Here is a 21,410-nt window from a genome sequence, read left to right on the forward strand (position 1 = left end):
ACCCTTTGGAAAATCTCTAAAACTCTACAAAACCCCACCCCCCCAAATAACCCTATTCACGCCCCAACCGGCCTCCTCTTCGAGGACACAGATAAAGCCAAAGCCTTCGCAGATAGTCTCGAGCTCCAATTCAGCCCAAACAACTCTAACATCAACATCTCTTTCATAGAAAAAATAAATAAGAAAATCAACTCAGTCTCCAGATCCCCTCAAAAAAACAATACCTTTTTTGCCACACCGGCTGAAATCTTAAAAATTATCCGAAACCGCCCAAACAGAAAAGCTCCGGGACCCGATGGAATCCCCAATATCGCCTTAAAATCCCTCCCCTTCAAAGGTGTTCTCCACCTGACATACCTCATCAACTACGCCTTCAGACTTCAGTACTTTCCGAAAATTTGGAACGACGCCAATGTAGTTCTTTTCCCCAAACCGGGAAAAGACCCAAAATTCTGTGACAACTACAGACCTATAAGCCTGATTTCAAACGTTGGCAAGATCTTTGAGAAAGCCATTGTAGCCCGACTTTCAAAACACATCCAGACTAAAAACATCCTACCCGACGAACAGCATGGTTTCAGAACCAATCATTCGACAAGAGGAAAAAAAAAATACGTTTTTGATTTTTTAAGTTTAAAATGTGTTGAAAAAAAAAAAAACTTCTTTCTTTTATAATATTTTTTAAAAAGATAACCAAATAAGTTATTTAAAAAAATATATTTACCAGCCCACCATCAAAAGACCTAGGAGGCACCCCGTATATCGGGAACAATACAACCCATCCCAAAGCCATGACTCACCATAGACTATGGAGGTGTGAGGGCAACCTTCGGAACTCCACTTTGCCACTTAAAGATACAAAATAAAGACATCGATCGAAAACAGTAAACACTCTCTTTTAACTCTACTCTGCCCGATTACTTCGCCACTTTGTCTTTAGATCTTCACTGCACCTTTCCTGGACTCAGCCGAATTCAGAAGCGGATTTACAACCTACTAGCCGCCACTGTCAGCCGACAGTATTTGGAATAAATATTCATACCTACAGGGTACTGATATCTATCGCAGCTCGCAGTAGAATACCAGCGCCTTGCCGAGATTTTTACAGTCTCACAATTCTTTATACGAGGCGGAAACGCGTCTCGTACAATGAAACTAGCGGAAAAAGAATGAAAGCAGGGAGAAGGCTGTCAAAATGAAATCTCTTAGACAAATGTGTGGAAAGTCAATGTATAGCAGGGTTAAAGGCAATGAAATCAAGTTTGTGTGCAATTCAGAGACAGATATAATTGATAAGATAAAGTAAGGGTCACCATGATGGTTTGGTCATGGAAATCGAATGGGTGACGAATGAATGGTAAGACAGATATATATGGCGAGAAGTCAGAAAAGGCATGATCAAATGGCATGAACCGTTTGACAGAATACTATTTGAAAAATCATCAAAGTGTTTGCTTATTTCTTTTTCGCGAGGTCAACATCCCATCCCATATCATTATATATTAGAAAACCAACCTATTCAGAGAGTTGATACCGTACGCAACCTGGGTGTTATCCTTGATAGCAAACTTACATTTGAGAATCACTACGATGATATACTGACCCGTGCAGATATAAATCTTGGTTTTGTACTTCGTACATGTTAGGTATTTAAGATATCGCGTGTATTAAAATGGTCTACTTTGCTTATATTCGCAGTTTGCTCGAGTGTGCCTTTTCTGTTTGGTCTCCACAATATGTCACACATAAAGAAAGGTTCGAGTAAATTCAATGGACATTTCTTTGACATCTTAACTGGAGATGCAAGAATACCGATCTCAATTATATGTCTTCCTGCAAAAAGCACCACTTGCTTACTTTAGAAGATCGCCGTCTACTATTAGACATGGGGGTACTTCATAACATACTTTGTGGACGCCTTGATAGTCCGGCTCTTATGTCGAAGTTATCATTAAATGTCTCCGGCTACCGCACTCATCACACGCCGAGCTCTCTGTTTCATGTGCCAGCAGATCATACGAACTATGCCCAGAACTCTCCACTTATACGTTCTGTTCGTGAATATAATTTCCCTTTATTGATCCATTTGATTGTAAAAAAATAACATTTAAAATGCGCGTCTCAAAACATACTTTTTTGTCTCATTTCAATAATAAAGTCTTATTTTATCTTATTTTATTTTGTTTTATTTTGTTAAATCTTAATATTTTTAATATATTTATATTCGACACTCGTGCAATAATATTTACACACATGTCCACTCTCATTCCAATATAACACCCACTCACCCACCCTCTCACTCACTTACACTCACACAAACACACTGGTATGTATTGTACGCGTATTTAATGTATTTCTGTGGATATCTGTTATTGGTTTTATTCTCTGTATATTTTATTTCTTTTATTTTTGTTACATGTATTACAGTTGATATCCCCAATAAATAAAAAAATAATAAAAAAAGATAAGCCTCGATCTCGATCTGGTCATTTCAAAAGCAGATACAACCGAAAAGCATGCATGACAAGATGCATGAATGTGGAAGATTCTAAGAATGTATGTTAGAATATACATGTGGCGGAGTTCATAGTCCGTGGTAGTAGATATACACAATTTTTGATGCACAATTAACTTAATTGAAGTAAAATAAATATTTAGTTTTATAGTTTAGATACTATTCTACTTTGAGCATCAAAATAATATTTAAAACTCATTATCTATCCAAACATTTTCTTAATTGACTTTGTAAATCTTTGTTAAATTAATTGTTTATTTTTATGCTCAAGAAGTACAAACACGCTAAGTAAAGAATTATCATTCTAAATACTGTACAAACAACTTGCACGAAATAAACAGCTCTAATCTAGATCTTAATTTATTCAGACTAGCCTCGCACTAAAGTTGACCAGAGCTGACTAAGTAATGTCTTTCATCAACCGACGCGCAACGGTCCAAACGCGGGCGTCTAACCGTCTATAAGGGATGGAAGTTCAGATACGCACAGTGGCTTCACCACACCCACCCTCACGATGTTTCACATCTGCGCATGTGCGAAAGCCTCCCTGAATCAACTAAGGCTTCGCTGCTAGGTCCATTCGCTCTCGGAGGCTTAAAGCGCGCGTGTCTCGATCGAACAACCAATTCTCCCAACGAAAAACAGTAAAACAGTGTTTATTTCAAATTCAAACTAAATTATCCCCCATTTCACGGATTTTTAACCTAGTTTAGTGAAACTTATCGATTTGAAACTCGTCAGAGTTGTGTTAGCCGTATTTGAAAGGATTCTTTCATTAAAGGTTGTGTTTTACCGTTATATGGTACTATCTCGTAGTGACATCTTAGAGGTTATGTGATCTTTTTGGATTTACGTGGATTGGCAAAAAAGTGAACTGTTTTAGTGGACACAAATCAGGAATGAACGGTCTACTTGGTGAGTAACAGTTCATGATACTATTAACAACGATGATTTTTGACATTTTATGGCATTTTGAGGTTATGTATTGGACAATCACAGATATTCATGCAAAAAAATTATGTGTCACATGAAGCTACATAAGAAATATTTATGAAATGTTTTTTTTCCCCATATTATAAATCAGTTAATGCTAGTTTAAATATTTTATTACGCCTTGTTTGGTAAAAATATTAAATCTTTTTCTAATCCATTTTTTACATTTATTAAAATGATTTATTAATTTTTTAACATAAAGAAGAAATCACAATATTTATATTTATTGTATCAGAGAAGAAAATAATTTTTAAGAAAGGAATATGATATAATATAACTTTGTATTATTTTTATTGGAAAAATATTGAACATTTTAGGTATGATGTGCTCTGATGTTGATCGATCATATTCGTTTTTCAATTTAAGCATAATTAAACCTTCAATTGAAGTAAATATTGATAAATAGTTATTTTCCAATTTATTTTTGTATGTAGGTTAAACATATTTTGCCAAATAATTTAATTCCATAAGATTCCTTCGACAGGTAACAATATTTTTAATGCTTGGAATAGAAAGGTTTTATTAGGTTCGATTAAACAAATTGCAAATAATATTTATGGTTTAATGTTTATGTTGAAAAATAAATCTCTGGCATGACTGTTGAGTCAGCCACTATTAGCTAATTGTGAAGGGAGCCATTAAATGTTTCTTACTGATTTGATTCTTAAACATATAGTTGATTGATGATTTTCTAAATGTTTGAGTTTGCTGTTTATCATTTTGATGTGCCGTATATTTTTTTATTTATTTAATTATTGTTATGTTTCTGATTCGATGTTATATTTGTGATGATATATTTATGTCTTTGTCAACTAATTGATCGTCCTAACGTAACACAAAAGTTTTATTCCCATTGAGTAGGGACTTATGTCTCAAATAATGTGTAATAAACAACCGTTAAGTAAATAAATAAATATAAAAAAATTTAGGTTTGAGGATAAACTGTAAATGCTTAAAATTAAAAAGAAAACGTTGAATGACTTTTCTTCATATAAACGTATACACGTATTTACTCCCTGAAATTTGGTATTAAACAGTATTTTTTTTGTTGGTTTATTGATAAATTGTTTCATATGAGAGCTATGACCATTTAAAAACCCGTTAAAGCGCCAAGTTTACCTGCCGTCTTCAGATTTACGGTGAACAAAGATACAAACTTTTTAATGACTAAGTTTTATTTAAGAAATCGCGTCCCCATTCGCACCAAGCAGCGCATAAGCAAATGCATTTTTTCATCAATGAAGTGTACATTGAGTATAATGTCTGTCCGTAAATGCTATTCTATGGCTCAAATTGGTTACTAGATATCGATTTGATAGTTACTACCGGAAAAAGTATGTACATACACATAATACAAGGCTAGCACAACGTGAAGTCTTGTCAGTACCGAGGTTTGTAATCAAGTATGGCTTAAAAACACTTCATCATTTAATTACTAAAAGTTTCAATAAGGTTTCTAAACAGATCTTAAAAGAAGGTGTTGAAGAAACTTTTAAGAAAAAAATAATTTAACGGCTTATATGTAACAAGGCTTTATACTGATTATTATTTTGTGTTAAAAGTCATCTATTTAATTTTTTGTAGATAAGTTTTATGAAAAAAAACGTATGCTTTTAGTTCTTAATAATATTTATATAACTATTTAAAATTATATAATTTCTATAACGTTTTTCTTTGTAACGGAAAAATAAAAAACCTGCTGACAAGCCGGTTTTTCGATTTAGTGGGTTTTATTTTTTTTCCTTGTATATTCTTTTTTTGTTCATGTTTACCTTTTTAAATAAAAATAAATACAAAAAAAATATGATGCATGAAAGTAAGAGAATCAGACTTGCTCTTCATGTGCCAGTTCAGGAATAATGAAATATTGCAGTGTGAAATAGCATTTATTTATTTTTTTATCTTAACAGGTCACAAAAACAGAGTAACATGCATATCCGGATTACAGATCACGACTCCAAACTTCAAATTATTAATTTTTTAAATAAAATCAAACAAATAAAACCTATTATAAAGAGTTCATAATATATAGGTACACAAATATACATTTATCATATCATCTTTAAAAAAAATAGTATTGTCCCCAGTCTAACTAGAGTCAGTACCCCGTACTAAGACAGTAAGTTTTTTTTTATTCCGTTAACCTAACATAAAAACATATTTGTGTAAATCTTTAAATCAATAAAATTGTTATTATGAAACAAAATAGCTAGAATTTAAAAAGAAAAAGCGATGTTTTTGGTCACAAAGATTATCTTTTTTCTTTCATTGATTCCTCTGACTCTCCCTGACCAAATTTTTAAAATCAATATTTCAGGTCGACCTTCCCAGAAACTAGATGCGGGATGTCTAACCATTCAAAACAAGATGGACTTATGCCCATTCAATTTCCTTTTTCAGGATTTTCATTCCTGTACTGGCATGTCGTTCCTTGACTGGCATCCCATACTAAAACATGATCGCGATACAATGTTATTGGTTTACCTGTGCAGTGCCTGATGAACCAATAGTTCCATATAAAAAAATGCTGATGATATTTTTTTTATAAAAAAAAGATATTTGCTGGGGTTTTGACCTTGCGGGTTGTAGAAATTAATAAAAAACAAATGAAAATTTTTCGAAATGCTTTTCGTAGATGACATATAATTCTATAGTATTTGGCCCGGTTCCAGATTCGAATCTTGGCACCATAATTCGAAGGCTTTTTGCGTGATACCGTCGTCGACGGTTGAAACGTGAGTAATGTGATGTGGATAAATGTATTTGTTTTCATTGGAAGTGAAAAAAAACCAAAAATATTATAAAATAAAGCTGATGAGTATCGACGAAATCAACTCTTAAAAGACGGTGGTAAATGTAACATCGCGTTATCACTAGTAAAAGACGGAATATTCTTAAGTTCAGACATTAAAAAAAAACCATGGAGACACTGTTTAATAATTCCTTTTCCATAATTTATGCGAATAAACATATAATTTAGAACTCTTATAGCAAAATAAATAAATATAGCAATCGTGTTTGGATAGGGGTGTTTAAAAAAAAAATATACCTATGTTCCTAAGTTTTGATTACGTTTGAGAGATTTTTGTTAGTGAAATATTTCTTATGATTTTGGGATTTAGCTTGTTGAGGGTTAGAGCTCCAACTCCAGCTACAGATTGACAGAAGACACGAGGTTACTCTTTAATGCGTATTTATTACATGGTGAATAGAGTGGGCTGATGATGTGTGAAGTTTTTTTTTTTTTAGATATCAAAGTGAAAGGGGTCTAAAAAGTTGCTTTTTGGATCGCATTGCGCGTAAAAATTATTAAAAAAAATATTCCATACTACTTTTGGCCCTCAACAGAAGCTTGAAGTTTATAACTGTCTGAATATTTTTTAATTATCAATATTGATAAAATTATTTTTTTGTTCGTAAAGATATGACTTAATCACATAACAAATTCGAACACGTTTTAAAACTACCGAAATGCAAAAAAATTACACTCCGCGGAACTGATTCCGTTGAGCGCCTGACTAAAATTGACGAAAACAATGGCACATTAAAACAATTCTACACATTTATTACAAAACAAAGTGCAACTCACGCCCTTGAATGCTTATATATTAAGATTTAATGCAGATTATACAATTTAATTGTACTGATTTTCTTACTTAAATACGAAATGACAGCCGGTTTAGGGCAAAAATTGACTTTTTCGAAAACTTCAAGCTCTGTTTGAGGGCCAAAAGTAGTATCAAATATTTTTTTTAATATTTTTTGAATCTTTAGTAAATCCAAAAGGCAATTTTTTAGACCCTTTTTATTTTGAAGTTCGGAAAAAAAAATATTGGCCCATCCTAATGGTGAATAAATAATGGATTGTGTCGCGCGAGTGTTACGGTGATGAGAAGTTTAACTGGCTGAACTTGAACTATATGCTGGAACTGATTGACTGCGTTGAGCTGACTCTTCGGGCGGGCTGGGCTGACTGAACTGACTGAGCGTTATCACACCCTGTGGTCTCTTTATAAGCCACGTTTCTTTGTTCATGTCTCTATGGCGTGAATGTACTGTAGGACATCGCCCTTATGTTTTGCAGAATAGAATGTATTGTATTCAACAATATTTTGAGTTTCTTCAAACTTTTGTAGACAAGGACTGGATTCAACATTAACATATTACAACTAAGATAAAGAACGTTTTAGAGAAAGTAATATAGAAATCTAGGCATCTACATGGCTTATGAACTGTCGTTAGATGGTTTAAGTGGCCACTTAACACACTGTATAACAATCACCATTCTGCCCATATGTAAACATCTTTATTCCTCCGATTTTTTCATCTGTTGATGTTTGTGAAGTTAAAGAGCTGAAACCTTTATTTATGCCGGTGAGATTCATCTAATTAAATTATTTCACTTAAATACTAGGCAAAGCCTGAAATTTTTATTTTTTCAATTTCACAAACATCAACAGATGAAATAATTGAAGGAATATAGATGTTTAAATATGGGCAGAATGGGGAATGTTACGCAGTGTGTAAAGTGGTCACATAAACCAGCCAATGACAGGTTGTAAGCCCTGTAGATGCTTATACTTCTATATTAAGTTTTCTAAAATGTTATTTATCTATGTTGTAATATTTAAGTGTTGTATTCAATAGAAAACGCCGAGTTTCTTTTTAAAGTCGTAACACTTTATTTTAGGTGAAATTATTTAGCAAGTGTGTGTGTCATCGATCAATGAACTAAAATCCCAACAAATCATTATCATCATCAAACCATAATACATAAAAAAGACATAAAATACTAAAAATAGCTTTATGTGCGTGTTTGTGCGCGGTGAATTGAGGTATTAAATGGTTGCAAAAATAATATTGAAAAAAATTCATTAAAAAATGATTTCAAACGAAATAATTGCTTGAATATCCTCATCAGGAATGAAGATTAACTACAATCAAATAGGTCTACAACCCTTAAGTGTAAATTATAATTCCAAACTATATAAATCACGAGAGAAATCTGCGCATAATTTATACAAACTGACTGTAAACTGAACAGGACTAGAGACGTGTGTCAGGCGCGGTAGCCTTGCATATTTGAGGCTAATTCTAAGACCAAAGCTTGACTATCAAGACGTTAACTAAGTATACCATGGAGGATGCCCATGTCTAACACCAGGCAATAATCCTCGTAAAACGAAGTTTTGGAGTTAAGGTCTGTAAATTTGCATCTTCAATAAGATGTCGACGATGAACAACTGCTAAATATTTTCAAGACACACTGAATATGTTGGATTTCTATTTTTGAATAATGTTTAGATGCAAAATTGACATACTAATATTGTCGGCCTCGTGGTGTAATGATCAGCGCATTTGTCTACTATGCAGCGGGTTTAATTCCCGACATGTTTGATATGATATCTTTTTTTAATTTAATTTTTATATTTATTAACTTCATAAATGGTACATGTTTTGTTATATATATATATATATATATAAATCTACTTTTACACATCTAGTAGATGTTATAACTGTAACTTTCCAAAAAAGAGACTAACTCTTGTGCTTGGAAAGTGACTTACACTGTTATATGTATTTATATAGCTATTTTTAAATGTACCTACACTCAAGGTAATATTTTATCATCATAATCATAAAGAAATATTTAGTTTGATATAAATTATCCTTAAAATGTATAATATTTACCAGTCTAAAGATGCCCATACAAGGGCGAAAGCGCTAATTGGTTAAATATAAAAGTGGAAGTGTACCAAGTATTTTTAAATTAATAACTTATATATAAATATAAGTTATTACATCATTACAATGGAAGTCCATCAGAAATTGACAATAAATAATTTTAATAAAAAAAACTGTTATAGTTGTTTGTTTATTAGAGTTTATATATTTTTGAATAAACGAGTACGTAAGAAAAAAAAAACAAAAACATAAAAACGGAAAATAATAATACATTCATACTAATAAAAATTAAATGCAGTTTTTACACTTGTTCAAAAAAAATCTTTTGATATACTTTAAATATATTTAAAGAGATATTAGTTTTAATACTTTTTAGTTCATTGGGGAGATTATTGTAATTTTTGACAGGTTTGAAGACAAAGCTATTTTGACCATGACTTGTGTGGAATTAAGGGATTTAAACATTATTTTTGTATGTGAGTGACTTATTCATCTCAAATTCTTTTTTTATTTCTTCTTTATAAATTTGTATGATGGAATTTATTTTATAAATAGGGTCTATTGTATGAACTTAAATCATTTATATAGATTTAAAATGTATAAATAAAGGTATAGATTCAAAAGGGTGTGTGTACACTAGAATATTTCATAGTCCCTAGACTGTTGCCTGAAGCGTAAGAATGATCACCTTACCTTCAAGTAGTAAAAATGATCAAGATACGCTGCGATTGGTGTAACAAAGCAGTGCCATGTGCACCATTAGATGCAAAAAGGGAATGATGATGATGACAAAAAAATATCTATGAAGTGCGCCTAACGCTCAGCCCGTTCTTAGTGAACGATAAAACTAGCCGATTACCTCAGCTTATTCCTCCATACAAAAAAGTACACTATATTTAACATCTTTAACCCAAGTCTGCTTTTTAGGCACTAAAACAAGCTTGCAGATAACACATATTATTTGAAGATTCTCTATTTGAAAATTAGTACTTCGGAGATTATTTCCGAAAATAAAACGCATGCTTTCCGCTTTGGATTTTTTTTTGCAACTGGCGGGACTCAAACCTAGGATGCCAGTATCACTGTTGGTCATTTAACCAACCGCAGATGTATTTTGATAAGACTGACTTCAAAATATGCATTGACACTTTTTATTTTGTATTTATACCACAATAATAAGCCATGGGACCCAATCACAATACCCTAAATTAATGAACTAAACGGCTAAATTTAACCCATGCACGTGAAAAAAAAGATTGTGTTACTCTGCTTGCTATGATACAGAGAAGCAAATAATAATAATTTGACGATTCGTTCCTTAAACACGTTACCTTCTATCGTCAGCACTTCTGGGCAATGTTCATTAGAGCAAAATTATGGATAATTCTATTTTTGCATTTGTTTTTCTCATGTTTCCATACTTTAACAGATATTATATAGATTTAATTTTCTTACATTTAATTTTCTCATAAAGGTTACGGCAATTACTGAATGTTTGACCTGTTGAATTAAAAGCGTGTAATATAAACTCACCACACTCATTACCTGCGTTGACATTTTGATCCACTACCGCAGACGTAGACAACACTTGTAACTTACATGTTTACGTATAAAATACGCGAGAAAAAAGCTTTTTCTACGGCCGCGAGAGCATTTGGAATATCACCCCAGGCTCCACATTTCTCATCCTTTAATATGCATAACATGATGTAGTTTTATTTATGTTTTTAGTAATAATAATTTTTTCAGAATTCGCAAATCATCTTATATCCAAAAACCATGAATTTAATCATGAAACGTGTGCAGAAATTTTGCATGTCAATAAAAATGGTTTTCGTTTAGATAATTTAGAACGATTAGAAATTAGTAAAGCCATTAATCAAAAACTTCAAATAATCAATTAAATTTAACTTCGAGTCCTCTTTTAAAACTATTCCCGTTATAATTTATTTTGTCTTCTTTCTCTCTCTTTCTTTCAATTTTCTGTCTCTTTCATACAATATTTTATTATATAAATAGCAACGCGTGTAATTATAAGTTAGTTAAATTCCTGACGATGAGGTAGTAACCTCGAAACAGGTCGAAGTGTAAATTTAAAAAAAATAAATTAAGTGGTTTATACAAATTAATAAACAAATAAGTGTAAAATGTCATACCACAAAGTGAAAAACGTTTTTGATAACAATAATAAATATATATATCTTAATCTTCAATGGCACTTCAGCCCATAACGAGCATCTCCAACTCCTTCATTCATCTATTGCAACCCTCCAGTTGGAGACTTAATTATTTTGATGCATCCTTTTTATGTCGTCTTTCCATCGCAGCCTTGGTCTACCGACTTTTCTCCTGCCTCCTGGGCGTCCATCTAAGACTAATATTAGTACCGGTGATGATAATATTCTCTACACATATCCGGTCCATCTAAGTCTATTTAGTCTGATGTGTACAGAAAGCCTAGGAGCTTTGCAGATGTTATAAAACTCATCGTTATATCTAATTCTACAGGTTTCTCCATACCAAATTGACCCAGGTTTATTTATGTATGTCCCACTAGGTTTAAATCTGAAACCAGAAAATACAGAATCTTCCAGTTATAAACTAGTTTAATTTTGATAATTCTCTAGAGAAAATTAATTAAAATACTGTTTGCTTCATTATGCTAAATAGTTTGTAGCAAAGTAATTCATTTATAATATTTTCACGTAAAATGTAGTATTTTTGTAAACGCTAATCAAATAAATGATTTTTGATTGTATATATTGTTTTCCATGATTTGAAATTTTATAAATTTTGATCACACATTGCTAAAACAATCATTCATATTCCAATATGGGCAAATTATTGTTTGGAAAAACTGGTTAAAATGTCATACATTTTACACTCATGTGTTTATTTTTTGTACATTAAATACCCAGAGGGCTTTTACAGTACATATTTGCTTATATGATACTTAACAAAGTGTACAAACAAATAAAGGTTGCAGTTATGCCTACTATACAAAAGTTAAAAAGTCAATTTCATAAAAATATGCTTAAAAATATACAATAGAAGTAATTCAAAAGTATGCAATTTAGTTGTTAAGTATGAATTAATAATAAAATGAAAAATTCCGAAATAAAAAAATTAAAAAATATTCACACGTATTTGTATTAACAAATATGGAAAAATACACTCATCAATAAACTAATAAAGAAGTATAAGAATGAATAATTTAACCATTGTTTTTCTGATGACAATAAACAACTACCAAAGTGTTAGTCAAGAGTTATTATCTTTTTTGGAGAGTTACAGTGATAACATTTACTAGATGTGTAATAGTAGATATGTGTAGAATTTAAAAAAAACATGTTCGTTTTATGAAATTTTAAATAAAAAAAATAATAAAAAATGTTGTAGTTGACATAATTGTTTATTAAATTAAAGCAAGTTTTTCAAAAAGATCGTTAAATTTGTTGGCATTTAGATAAAATTGCACTACTGAAGAGAACTGATCTTAATTTGTCTGAAAAGATTTTGTGTGGAAAGTACATCTAAGTTCGGTGGTCTTAAATAAAATCCTAAAATTGATTTTATTAACAAAGCAAGGACAATCAATAACATTATTCACAATATTATGAAGTGTAACAACATCAACTACTGCGCGTCTAGTCAAAAGCGAAGATTAATGAAAATTTTCGAATAACAAATCGTACAAAATATTAGAAAGGGGTAGACCCATCTTGTATTTCATATACCGTCGTAATATTCTCCGGACTCTCTCTAAGTTATCTGTATTTACATTAAAAATATAAAAAATAGAAAAAACATTTTATTTTCCAGTTATACAAGTACATTGAACGGCTCATCAGGATATTCATTATTAGGACTTATACGAACTCAAAATAAGTCACTTTTATACTAAGTTAGAATCAATGAAAATGGAAATGGTTTATAAAATATATTAACAATGAGTCCTAAAAACCATACCATAACATGTTTTTTTTAAATGTAAATATTGAATAAAAAATAAATAATTCAACAATAAGACAATAAGCCTACTCTTAAAAAATCTGTTTAAACCCTTTTAACCCGAATAATGCACTGTGAATGAAAACAAAATGCATTCTCTATGTATTAAAGAAATTCTTAGAATTTTTTTGGTACTTTTTTAAAAATCGCAATTTATTATTATTAATCATTAATTTTTAGTGAACATTGTGTCTCAAAACTGATACTTTATTATCAAAATTCACAAAACAAATATGTATCTTACAATATGTGTTTATGAAATCAAATTAGTTTCGTTTTATTTAAAGCATTTCTGAAATATCATTTATTACATAAAAACGAAGTGAATTTTCTTTAAAACAAACAAACCAGCAAAAATCCAGCTATTTAACGAACAAAACACAACATTTAATTGTAATTCCGACAATCAACATACGCAGAAAAAATAATTTAAAAAAAAAAGAAAACAAACCATAGATAATTTCTGGAGGCATATAATGAGTAATTTTTTATTGAATTTTGTTAATATTTTAATGAAAACCCAGTCTGAAACGGATAAACAGTCGAAAATAAAATATTTTAGCAGTTAATTACCACATACCAATTTGAAATAGAAACACAATCTATAATTTGGAAATACTTGGGAAGTTTCAGCGGTTTTAACATGTCTCAAGAAGTGATTGTAGTAGTTTTGACAGGTTACTCAAGGTAGTTAAGAATTTGGCAACCAAGCGTAACTATCCTATGTTGATATTTACATCAATGTTTTTGTAAAAATGCTAAGAGGACAAGTATTAATTTTCTGGACCAGGCACACTAAAATACCTCGTAACATATTTAGAAAATTGAATTTTAATACACATACTTAATACTGACATAAAGACAAAGACTAATGATAACAATTATAGGACCGAAATTAAAACACGGCCATCGGCAGCAAACAGATGTTATTATGGCTTGTTTAAACATCTGGGATCCAAATTGCTCACTAGAAAAATAAAGACCATTATTTACAAAACTCTCCTCAGACAAGTCAATGCATATGGTCCGAATGCTGGGTTATGACCAAAATAAATGAAAACGTGATACTAGTATTTGAAAGAAAAGTATAAAGGAAGATATTTGGTCTTTTCAACCAAAACAAAGTGTAGAGGAGACTGTTTAATCATGAATAAAAAGCACTGTTTGGCGAACAATTCATAAAATTAAGAAGGTTACAATGATTGGGCCATGTGCACAAAATGAATGATCGTACTTCAAAAAAGGTTTTTTAAAAACTAATAAGACTAATAATAAAAACTTATCTTACATATAACATACATTAAAATATTCCAATAAAGAGAACAAAAACTCATTATTTCCCATCAGTTAAATTTTTAAAAAATCTTAAAATTAGAAAGAATTATCAACATTATAATTGAGAATACAGATAAAAGGTCGACAATTTAAAACAACACAGTTTTATTTAAGTATTTAAATTTGGAGATAATAAATTGATACACTGCCTTTTAAAATTCAAAAATTATTAAATGTATCTATATCATTTGCGTATTCATTTGCAAACACATGAATTCTCCTTATAGGCGAGTGTGCACTGTAGTTTGTTGTAGATACATTTATATAGAAGAGTTTATTAAATCGAGTAATCCGGCTGGGCACTCGCAAGTCAATTAGTTTTAGCAGTTCGAAACAGTCATATACTGAATGAAATATTTTAAATAAAAATGACAAATCATTTCATTTTCTTCTAGTTTTTAATGTGCGTAAATTTAAATATTTATTTATGTATGTATAATTAATATGTTCAACTGGAATACCTGATTTATAATTAACGAAACGAAAAAAATTATGTTGAACTCTTTCGATATTATTTATTTGCACTTTATAATATGCTGACCATGTAACCGAATTGTATTCAAGTTGGCTACGTACTAAAGCAACAAAAAAAATTCATTACATAGACCGAGTCAAAGTCTCTAATTGTTAGCAACAGAAATCCGAGAGTTTTTATGCTTTTATTAGTTATGCGTAATTTTTAATACTATTAAAATGTTATATGTGTTTTTTTTATACTTTTTTTAGCTTGTATACATAACTTCAGTACGTTTTTGATAAAAAAATTAACCTGTATTGGGTGTGCGCATATTTTGTTAATTAAAAAAAAAGATTTTATTTTAGTACTAGTTCAGTATGTATATATACATACATGTTATTTTTAAACTTTTTGAATTTTCTTTCCCAGATTGCATAATGTGAACATCTGTGAATTTATTTCCATGCCTAGTATTCTGTTTATTTTGTTATTTTTAAGTATTTTTCATACCCTTTTTAATTTGTAGTATATCATAATTTAAATTCTTCTGCTTTTGTAAATAATATTATAGTTTAATATATAAAAACGTCTTTAAATAAATTTGTTATCTGTATGTCCCTAAATTAGTTTTTTTTTAAAAACTCCTTGGGAATATCGTATATAATTATGTATAATATGTTTTCAATTTAATTTAAAAAAATGAAGTTTAATTTTTCGTCAAATATAAGACCAAGATCAGTTATTTCGGTCACTTGCTCTAAATTTGTAGAATTTATAGAGTAGTTGAAAGCAATCGGGTTCTTATATCGGCAAAAAGTAAAAAAGTTGCATTTATCAACATTAAGGAATAAATTGTTATTTTCAGACCATACATTCCAACACTTTAAGTTAGATCTCAGGGTTACGCAATGACTTGTTTGTTAACTCTATATATATTTTAATACCATCAGCATAAAACAATATTTTATTTTTTGAATGTCTTCTGGTTTTAAAACGAACTCTATCTCATTATCTATTTAATATCTATTGTATTGTTTAGCATTGTAACTGACATTTTAATTTATTATGTTAAAATAGACAATTTAAAAATAGCCTTTTTAATAAAACGACCGCTATAAATAAAACGGCAGTTGTCTTCAACAAGTTTGAGGAATAGAGTTTTATATAAATAATTCTTAATATAGTCGAAAGGTAATATTGTGTTTGCATACGAGAGCGAACCGAAGTGAAGGATCTGGGAAAAGTAAGCAGGAGAAGATGATGATGTGAATACAGAATAGAAATTGTGGGCGTAGGTAAGATCGAGCTATGTTTGAGATAAGAAAAATCAAATAAGTGTATGAAGCTACAAATAATGATTTGATCGAATAAAGAAAACACTTTTTTTGCTTATAAATTGATAGTTATTGAAAGAAAATGAGGTAGATTTAGAAAAATCAATTTATAGTATAACTTGTTTAATATTAAATATTTTAAATTGTTTAATAAATTCTGTATCACCAGATCCTCAACAAAAAGAAAAAAAAATTTTTTTTACTGATAATATTTCAATGATTCCAAACTTTCAAAACTTTTCTTCTTTTAAAAACACGCACTATCTTGGATACAAACTAAAGGTATGAACTTTTCTTTTCTATAATATATTTTGTTGCCCTTTAATAATTAGGAATATTTTTACATTTTGTGTATTATTTTTTATTTCCCTTTTTAAATATACTATAAAAAAATACCATAAAATCTTTTACAGAAAATTTTATTTTCTCTTTCTTATGTTACACAAAAATTAAAACTGTCTATTTATTATAGGAGCGAAAATTCATTGACTTTTTTTGTATACCCACGAACAGTCCATGCCTTTGTGGGATTTTATTGTTTACTTTTTTCACTATTAATACGTATTTCATTGCTATGTTATTATCCTTTATTGTAAAAAAAAAAAAAAAAATCTTTAAAAAAAAACTAAAACAAACTATTACCATTTTCGGATATGGGGTTTTTGAGTACTATTCAATTTAAATCAGCTACTCCAATTGTCCATTAAAACAATTAGTAACGAGACAATGATAAAAAATAGTGAAGCCGGGTAGAAGTAAAAAGGATTGTCCCATTTGCTCAAACTTTTATTAAATCACTTGCTCCACAAACGTATACATTAGGGTGGGCCAGTATTTTTTTAATCCAAATTTTGAAATAAAAGTGGCCTCAAAAGTTCCTCTTTGGATTACTTAGAATGCAAAAAATACCAAAAAAATATTTCATATTATTTTTCACCTTTAACCATAGATATGAGTTTTTTAAAAAGGCTGTCATTTCGTATTTAAGTAAGAAAATCAGTCCAATTTATTTTTATAATGTGCATTCAACCGTTTTAAATAATCATCAAAGGGCGTGAGTTACACATTGTTTAATGATACATGGGCAGTATTGTTGTAATGAGCCATTGTTTTGGTGAATATTAGCCAGGCGCTCAACGGAATCAGTTCTGCGGAGTGTAAACTTTTTGCATTTCGGTAGTTTTAAAACGTGTTTTTATTTCTTATGTGATTAGGATACAATTAAATAATAATACAATTTTAGGAATATGGATAATTATCAAATTTTCAGACAGTTCAACACTTCAAACCTCGGTTGAGGGCCAAAAGAAGTATAAAAATATTTTTTGAATTAATTTTTACGTTCAATGTGGTCCGAAATGCAACTTTTTCGACCCCTTTCACTTTGATGTCTAAAAAAATAAAAAGCTTCATACATCATCGGCCCACTCTAGTAAACATATATTTATTTATACTTTTGCTCTTTTATTGTGCGTTTTGTAATATAAATTATATTAAAAACTGTCTTGACATTTTATAATTTCTCTTTGCACATTACGCCTTTTTTGTATATTCTCACTTGTAAAAACATAAAAAAGTATATTGTTAAGTGTCCTCGGCACGGATAACCTCCGCAAAGTCACATTTTTAAAATTAATAATCATTGTTTATAATGGGAAAAAAAGTATACTTCTTCGATTAAAATCAAAAAATTGAAAAAATAAAATTTTCAGGCGTTGCCTAGTTTGTAGGTGAAATAATTCAATTAGATTAATCTCACCTGCATAAATAAAGGTTTCAGCTCTTTAACTTCACAAACATCAACAGATGAAAGAATTGAAGGAATATAGATGTTCAAATATAGGCAGAATGGTGAATGTTACACAGTGTGTAAAGTGGTCACTTAAACCAGCCATTGACAGGTCATAAGCCCTATAGATGCCTAGACTTCTATATTGCTTTTTCTTAAATGTTCTTCATCTCTGTTGTAATGTAAACAGCTCCCCGGGGAGTTGAATCCAGTCCTTGTCTCCAAAAATTAGCACAAACTCAAAATATTGTTTTTAATTGTATTTATTTTAAATGTAATATATTTTCTTTACAAACTTTGTAAACTTTGTGAAAACCTGTTATTCGTTCTGAGTTTATACACTATATCTGTTTCTTTACTATAAATATGTATGTAGAACTGTTGATTTCCCAAATAAAATAAAATAAAATGAAATAAAATATAATAACTATACCAAAGGCCTAATTATTTTTAATTAATTAATTGATTCATTGATTCAATATAAATTTACTATTTAATTTTTTAAAACCACTTGAGATTATTTTCACGCACAATTAGTTTCAGAAAGCACAGTTCCTTCTTCAGGTGTTATTCAAACTGAAAGTTAATAACACAAATACTACGGTAAAATATATTGCAAAGAACTTTCAGTAAGAATATTCATTAAAAACTTAAGTATTTTAAAGCTATTATTTTAGAGCAAGGATTGTGATGTAATGAAGATTTTATTGTAGCATTATTTTTTAGATAAACGAATAAAATGTCGCTTCATGGGCTAGAAAAGTTACCTAACAATTATACGGTTGGTTAGTGCTATTCTGTAATTCAAAGCATAGTGAAGCCATAGGTGCTATCTTAATCTGTTTTACTCTCTCTATAGAGTAAGCTGATTGTAAAGATACATTGTTTGTTCTCAATAAAAACTAGCAAATATTGATTGTATAATACAAGGTTTCCCGGCAACGGAACTTTTTGCAAATCCAAAAATTAGGTAATTTATAACAATAAAAATGTATATCAGTAATTTATTTACTATTTTTTTAGTAATTATAAAAATTCGCAAAAAAATATAAGTGAATAAATTTTTCCAAGACTTGGATGATTTTGAGTTCTTAATATGCACTTGGTGAGTTGAATTCTTACATATACCTGCTGTGGCATTGAGCCTGTTTCTACTCTTTGACTTAGTTACAACATAATTAAAAAATCGCACTTCGCATAAATAAGTTGTAGAAAACGTATTTTTTAAAATATTTATTTTTTTCAAATTTATACAAAAATTGACAATATCTAGATCACGCTAAACCAATAAAAAATAAAAGTTTATTAACGCGTTTCTAATTCAAATAAAAATAACAGGAAATGAACAAAAAAAAAACAATTAAACACAAAAATTAAGCTCGAATTACTAAAAATGTAAAAAGTAATACTGGGAATTTATAAAAAGGGAGAAATAAAGTTCACACATTAAAGTTTTTAATTTTTGATGAGGAAATCATTTAATCGTCCGCTTTTACTCGAACCTAGTCTTTACTCGAAACTAGTTGAGTTCTTTACCTCGGCGGGAAGCTTGTTAAACAGTCTTGGTAAAATGAATTCTATTGTGCTTTCATAGAAGTTTTGTGCTTTAAACTCTACTAGTTTTATGGCTAAAATCGTTTTCTGCTGCTAACGGTGCACAGGGTACTACATTAGTACAACAACCGCAGTGTATCTCATTCATTTTTGTATAGTGAAGGTAAGAAGCCTAGTTTTACGCTTTAGGCGCCAGTCTAGAAACTGAAATATTTCAGTGTTTAAACACCCTTTTAAATGAATATTTAATGTCAATCATGTCGGGAATTGAACCCGAAACCTCTTGCATTGTAAACAAACCATTAACACTTTGTATCCCGGAGCCGTGTAAACACGTGATTATATAACCGCGCGTTGTGTCCCGGTCTCGTGTTTTTACGTGGTTTACCAACTGTCTAAAAAAGTGCATTTTATTGACGTCTGGTGACTTGTATTAGTATGATGCTGGTAAACCACGTGAAAATACGGGACCGGGACACAGCACATGGTTATTATAATCACCTGTTTACACGGCTCCGGGATACAAAGCACGAAAAAAGGAGTGAAGCCCTGTGTATGTGCGAACATTGCAATGCACAATGTGGCTTTCCATTAAAAGGCCAATGTTGGCAAAACTGTCATAGAAAAAATATTTTTTATTTTTTTTCAAATAAATATGAGAAGTTTCAATTGATTTAACCTGGTATTTTCATAATTATGACACTTTTAAGAAACCCTTCAAAAAGCATGAAATTTCACAAAAATGGGCCGGGCACAGGGTAAATTCTATGTGTATTCGGCCAGTTCTCAAGTTGTTAAAGTACATGGCGGACAAAATATCATAGTAATCACACAAAAATATAAAACCAGCGGGGTGATAGAACACATGCTATAAGAAGCTAACACCAACCTTAACCTATAAAATGCTTACCTATGTACTGATTGTAATGATAACACAATATCTACGTTATAATTTTAAGTACCTATCGTACGGAAGTAAGTAGGTATAATTTTAATAGATACTAATTTGTGAGATCAAAAAACAGGAAAAGGTTGTTAAAAGACGAAATAAAACATTTTTCAGCACAGAAGAAAATATTTTTAAAGAAACATTGTAAAAGGAACATTAACTCAACGACAAATTACCAGCAAGTCAGCTAAGCCAAAAAAACATTAAAAAGTTTTTTCGCAGCGATAGAAATTTTTCGTGACATTTCATTAAAGTTTGTCTTTGATGTTTTTTCTACTATTTATTTATGTTCTGTGTATTTAAAATAAAATGCTAAAGATTTTCGTACAAAATCTTTATTATTAAGAAAGTAAAATGGCTGATATCACCAAAATATTGCAATTTCAGATATAGACAAAATATTAACAAATGTAAGTAAATATTAGTATTAAACCACTTACTCACTTTTTGTGTGTACTGTTTTTGAGACCTATCCGTCTGTTAGTCAGGACACTCACTACACCAACATGCAAATACTTAAATACACTCTCACTTTTACATCATCGTTGTATGTATTTTTTCGTAAATGCATGTAATTGATGTATTTTTTCGTAAATACAATGTATACTGCGCTGACGAAGAGACGGGTACGTCTGAAAACCGGTAGACATAAAAAATCGGTAAGTTGTAAAAAACTTATATTTACTCATATCAATCAAAATATTTGACTACAAAGTTAGTGCTTCGAACATAAATAAGACAAATATTATTGTCCTTTACTAGGGCACAAAAAGCTCTATTTTTTCGCT

The sequence above is a fragment of the Micrasema longulum genome, unplaced genomic scaffold (assembly GCF_059751315.1).
Source record: "Micrasema longulum isolate JH-2025_06_02 unplaced genomic scaffold, ASM5975131v1 h1tg001565l, whole genome shotgun sequence".
Taxonomy (NCBI): Eukaryota; Metazoa; Arthropoda; class Insecta; order Trichoptera; family Brachycentridae; genus Micrasema; species Micrasema longulum.